The sequence below is a fragment of the Carassius gibelio genome, chromosome A18 (assembly GCF_023724105.1).
Source record: "Carassius gibelio isolate Cgi1373 ecotype wild population from Czech Republic chromosome A18, carGib1.2-hapl.c, whole genome shotgun sequence".
Lineage (NCBI taxonomy): Eukaryota > Metazoa > Chordata > Actinopteri > Cypriniformes > Cyprinidae > Carassius > Carassius gibelio.
Window position 1 is genome coordinate 2,059,418 of NC_068388.1, and position 6,178 is coordinate 2,065,595.

Consider the following 6,178-nt stretch of genomic DNA (forward strand, 5'->3'; position numbering starts at 1 on the left):
ATAAATAAATATTCTGAAAGCTTTGGAGGAGATCCCATAGTAATATGGCTTTACAATAGTACTAATAAATATCGTATTATGTTTATATATGACGATAAATACAGTATTACAAATGTGTTCATTGTGTCTGAGCTGGACACCTAACTTAATAAATAATATTAACCCTAGTTGCTACAAAAATCTTTAACATAAAAAAATGATATAAGGGTGAGTAAATAATTTTTTACAAAAATCTTCTGGTAAATTTGGCTGGATGTGAAAAATGTTGGTAATATTAGTTGGGAAAGTATAACAAATAATTTATTAATAGTAAAAAAAACTTTTAAAAAAAATTAACAAATTATCAGACTAGATTTTAGGATTTGAAATAAAACCACGTTTAGGCCTTCCATGCACATACAGTATATAGCATGCTTTGCATCATTACATTAAATGCATTGTAGCCACTGTATAACTATTTTCTAAAAACATGATTTATTTACATGTTTAGATGGTCATGAAAAGCACTGCTAATATGCTATTTAGGAAGAAGGTTTTGTTTAGTGCTCATGTTGTGTAGTTCAGTTTATGAGTATGTTTGTTTAGATTAAATATTTGCAGGTTGTGTTTCATTCAACGGCAGAAAATACGCTGTCAAGCCATTTTTGCTTATCGAGTCGAGCCAGCTTGTTTTCAGACTGTGTTTGAGTGGCTCTTGTTTTCTGGCATCTCTGGTGCTTCAGCTTCAGTTAAGCGAAAAACTGCTGTGGTCTGATTAGAGCACAGATACAGATTAATAGGAACAGAGTGATTTATTTATTTTTTTGGTCATTTATGTGTTTGTTGCATAGCATTTCATTATATATATTTTTTTCTAGAAACCACAGACACAGCTAAATTCTAGTACTGAAAATTTGCTCATGCCATTCGAGATGTAGATTCGTTTTTTTCTTCATCAGATTTGGAGAAATGTAGCATTGCATCACTTGCTCGTCAATGGATGCTCTGCAGTGAATGGGTGCTGTCAGAATTTGGGTCCACAAAGTTGATTCAGACCAGACAACTTTTTCACTGGAGGAAGTGTTAGTATGGGTTATGGATTTTTGTGACGGTTTGAAGTTAAAAACATCTTAATGATGGATTTATTTCTTACAAACGGACTGGAGTGCTGTGGATTATTGTGATGTTTTTATCAGCTGTTTAGACACGGCACCCATTCACTGCAGAGCATCCATTAGTGAGCAAGTGATGAAATGCTAAATTTCTCCAAATCTGATGGAGAAATAAAGCCTGAGGGTGAGCACATTTTCAACAAACTTTTTTCATATTTGGGTAAACTAGTATATTTCATTAATAGATGCTAGACCTACGCTCTACATGGATTTATGTTAATATGGCTTCCTTTTCGTCAGTCTCTTAGTTTTGTGTTTAACACATCCCCTAGGATTAACTCAAGGCTGGTATTAATCACCAGCTCAGGGCCGTCCACACACCCCACTGATTTAAAGATTTAGTTTGCACTTCAATAAATGCAACATGCATCTTCTGAAGTTTAATTCTTCATCGCAGGTGTGTGATTAACAATAAAACACCATCTGCACGAGTCAACAGGCCTGATTTAAAGCAGCTATTAAAATAAGCAGTATGCTCTTCATCCATCAGCAAAGAATTGTTAATGATTGATTGGATTTTTTTTATTGTCCAAGCTTTGCTGTAAGTAAATGAGCTGTAAAGATTGCACACAGTGAAACATCCTGTAAATGTGATTACAGCCATTGTAATAACAACAATGAAGTTAAGGTTCTACAGTATGTTAATTAAAGTTGAGAGTATAATTACATTGTAGAATTATTGCAAACATTCAGATTAATTGTTTAAAGATAAAATCAAATAGCACTAATTTGCTGATATTTTCCCACTTTTTATGATCCAATCCAATTTTATGATATAAACAAAGTTTTAGGATATAACATTGTATTTTTTTTTTTAAGACTGGAGTAAAAGATGCTTAAAATTCAGCTTTGCATCCCAGAAATAAATTAAATTTTACTATATATTCACATAGAAAAAAGCTATTTTAAATTGTAATAATATTTAGTATTTTTCGAGTTTTTATTTTATTTTTATACAGTAAAGTACAAAAAAAAGTGAAATAATTGCAGCCTAGGTGAGCAGAAGAGACTTCTTTCAAACACTCAAAAATCTTTATTTAAATAAATTTTTTATTCCACTTTTACTTTAGTTGTTATGAACTTGGAGCTGGTTTTATGACAGATTGAGAAAAGGTTAAAGAGCATTATAGTGACAACATGTGATCTGAGAGGTCAATGGGGTCAGACTGAAGTTTCTGAGATGTTAAGAAGAGGTTTGTTTTAGCTCGTATGAATAACTGGCTGAATGCGTTGAAACAGTTTTGCCCTGCAGTAGTAATTACCGGCGTGACAGATGGCTTGAGACGCCTGCACTTCTGTTGTGAACGGAGCGACACACTTCACACACTTATATTTATCATTGACTGCAGCTCAGTGCATCCTGAGCAAGACTCATAACACTGGCTCTTTCAGTCGAGTTACACGCCACAAAAGATGATTGAATTGCTTTAATGACTCAATTTATCATGGTCAAATATGTTATTAAATTCTGTTCAAAAGTTAGGGGTCAGCAAGATTTTTTCAAATAATACTTTTATTGAAAAGATGCATTAAATTGATTAAAAGTGACAGAAAAGACATTTTAAAGTGAGACGATTTTTATTTTATTTTATTTAGAACTTTTATTCATCAAAGAATTTGGAAAAACAAAAATTATCACCATTTCCAAATTCAGCTTTGATCACAGCAATTAATTACATTGTAACAAAATTTTTTTGTTTGTATTTTTGATTAAACAAATGAAGCATCGGTGAGCAGAAGAGACTTTTTTAAACACATTATTACGTATTTTTTTACCTACCTCAAATAATTTTTATTCAGAACATTATGAAGCTATTTTTGTGTTTAATATTGTTTTAATGTCCAAGTAAAGCAAAATAAAAAAAATAAAATCAAAGATAAGATAAATTAATGAATAAATAAATAAAATACATTATATATATATATATATATATATATATATATATATATATATATATATATATATATATATATATATATATACAGTACAGACCAAAAGTTTGGAAACATTCATATTTTTTATGTTTTTGCAAGAAGTTTCTTCTGCTCATCAAGCATGCAGTTATTCGATCAAAAATACAGAAAAAAATGTAATATTGTGATATATTATCACAATTTAAAATAATTGTTTTTAAATTTAATATACTTTAAATTATCATTTATTTCTCTGATGCAAAGCTGAATTTTTAGGATCATTATCACATAATCCTTTAGAAATCATTCTAATATGATGATTCATTATCAAAGTTGGAAACAGTTCTGCTGCTTAATATTTTTTCAGAACATGTGATAATTTTTTAGGATACTTTGATGAATAAAAAGTAAAAAAAAAAAAAAAATGTTTTTAAAATAGAAATATTATATAAATCTTTCTTTCTTTTTTTTTTTAAATAAAATCAATACTTTTATTTAGCAAGGATTTGTTAAACTGATAAAAATTGATAGTAAAGAAAATATATTATTAGAATATATATTATTAGAAATATTTTTTCTTTTATTTTGAATAAATGCTGTTATTTTTAACCTTTTATTGATCAAATATATTAGACAGCAGAACTGCTTCCAACACTCATAATAAATCAGAATATTAGAATGATTTCTAAATGATCATGTGATCGACTGATGTTACATGTGACACTGAAGCTGGAGGAATGATGCTGAAAATTCAGCTTTGCATCACAGGAATAAATTATTTTTTTAAAGTACATTCAAATAGAAAACTATTACTTTAAGTAGTAATAATATTTCACAATATTGCAGTTTTTTCTGTATTTTTGATCAAATAAACGCAGGCTTGATGATGAGGAGAAGAAACTTATTTCAAAAATATTAAAAATAGTAATGTTTCCAAACATTTGTTCTATACTGTATATATGAATATGAACTTACTCTATATAGTGGGACTGACTACATGCCATGTCATCTTTTTATCCCCCTCATTATAAACAGTGGAAATGTTCAAAAACCTTGTTAGAGATTATTGTTCAAATATAAATCTCCTGGATTAAAAACATGTGACAACCATAACAATTTTCTTTACCCAAATCATGCACACCCCCATAGCATCTCCTCTCTTTTGCCAGCCGTTAAGTTGGCATACGGCCGCTGATGACAGATTTGGCAGAGATTGAACAGGAAGCTGGCAGAGCTATTTGTGATTAAACAGGAAACAGATCGAGGCGGCGAGTGTATGAATGGATCAGCACTCGATTGAGTCTCTGAACACACCAGGATCAATATTGTGAATCACAGCTTCAGGAGCTGAGACGTGATTCAGCTCCGTGATCTAGAAAAATCCATTTAATATGAAGTCCCCGGATGGGAGACGTACCAGATATTAAACTGATAAGAACAGATACTACACTTGATCTTAGCCAAAAGGCCGAGAAGCGATTGGAATGGGTTTTTAATAAAATTCCTTTGACTCTATAACTCAGGATTGTTCAGAAAGCGCCAAAAAAAAAGTGTTTTAAAATGACTTAAACACGAAATGTGTAACTTGTATTTTTTAAATGGTTTTAGCTCTTTAAAAATACATTCACACAACTGCTGATCTCTGCTAAGATCCTCCTAAAATCCTTTGGGAGATACAAATAGACAGATAACGGAGACTAGAGCTGTGAAATGAATTAATGAGCATATATTTGGTGTCTTGAGCAAACTGATGAGATTTCTTCCAAAACTTTAGAGATGTCAGATTCCTGAGGTCGTTTTGTTTCGGGAGAAACATTTCAGAAACAAGAGAATCGGGGGAAAAATCTCTGTTTGCTCTCCATTTAATAGCATCACTGTTTTCCTGTGGGAAAGCTTAAAGAAAAGCAGGCAGGAGTTGTTTGTTTAGTTTTGTATCCATTATTAATACTGATAAAAGCATTGCACTGGTGTAGGATCCGACTCTTGACCTGTTCTGCAGCTACATAGTTTCTGCGAATGTGCATTAAACCCTGTGATATCTTTTGTTTTTACGAATTACTCTCACAAACTGAATTAGTAATTCATGAGCCCTGCAAAAAAATAAAAATAAAAACACAGTTTATTTTTGCATCCCACAGCAAACTGTATTATGTTAAATAATGAGTGCTCAGTAGAAGCTTATTACAGGACGTTGATGAGTTTCTCCACTGGCTTCATACAGTAAAATAACAACTAAAAGAGCCAAAGCCAGTAGAAAAGACCTTCTTTCCAGACTCCAGCGAATCTGATAGAGATAATTAGCTGTAATGGATGGTCTGAAATGTGTGAAGTCTTCAGCATCTCCAGAAACAGAGACTGTAAATAACAGATCTAAAAATAAAGCTGTATCTTTCAGTTTGTGCACGTATAGTACAGTAGAGATCTGCATTGATTAGTGGGTTATTTGTTATTTTTGATTTTCTCAGAGTTGTTCAGCACTTTGTGCTCCTTATCCTACAAATGTTGTAAAATGGTGAGAAATCTTTGTGAGTTTTGAAATTATTTGAAAATTATTGGCTTTGATTTTCTCACAGTTTTAGATTAAAAAAATAAAAAACATTTGAATGGAAATTTTTCATAATAAACAAACTAATTATTATTTAATTTATTATTATTATTATTACTATTATTGTTTACTCATTTTTATTTTCAGGTCTTAGCTCAAAAAGTATTTAAAAGGTAAAAATTGTACTACTGCATTAATATAATTTAGTTAGGGTTGGGTATCGATTGGGTTTTTTACGATTCCGGTTTCATTTCGATACTTTTAAAATGGTACCTTGTGCTTGCTCTACTCTACTAATAATGTATTTCATGATCTGAGTCATTGTTTAATACTAAACTACACATAATATTTCTACAGTATGTCTGTTAATCTCTCTGATATTTAGTTAAGATGAGTGCTGTCTGTCACTGTATTTAATCAGTTCTGTGAATGACTGTATGCTCATTCTTCATAAAGTAGCAACAATGTCATTTGTAAAGTACAGTACTGTGCAAAATCTTAGGCACATTAGTATTTTCACCCCAAGAACCCATCTTCAAACTAAAATTTAGTATATTAATAAAAAAAA

The 6,178-nt window shown here is 30.8% G+C and overlaps 1 non-coding gene across 1 annotated transcript; it reads right to left on the bottom strand.

Annotated features, from left to right (window-relative positions):
• Positions 1-4,360: 4,360 nt before the first annotated feature.
• Positions 4,361-4,545, bottom strand: LOC127934783 (U2 spliceosomal RNA). Its single transcript, XR_008147896.1, has one exon. It is a non-coding gene; the product is annotated as a U2 spliceosomal RNA (small nuclear RNA).
• Between the last annotated feature and the right edge of the window lie 1,633 nt (positions 4,546-6,178).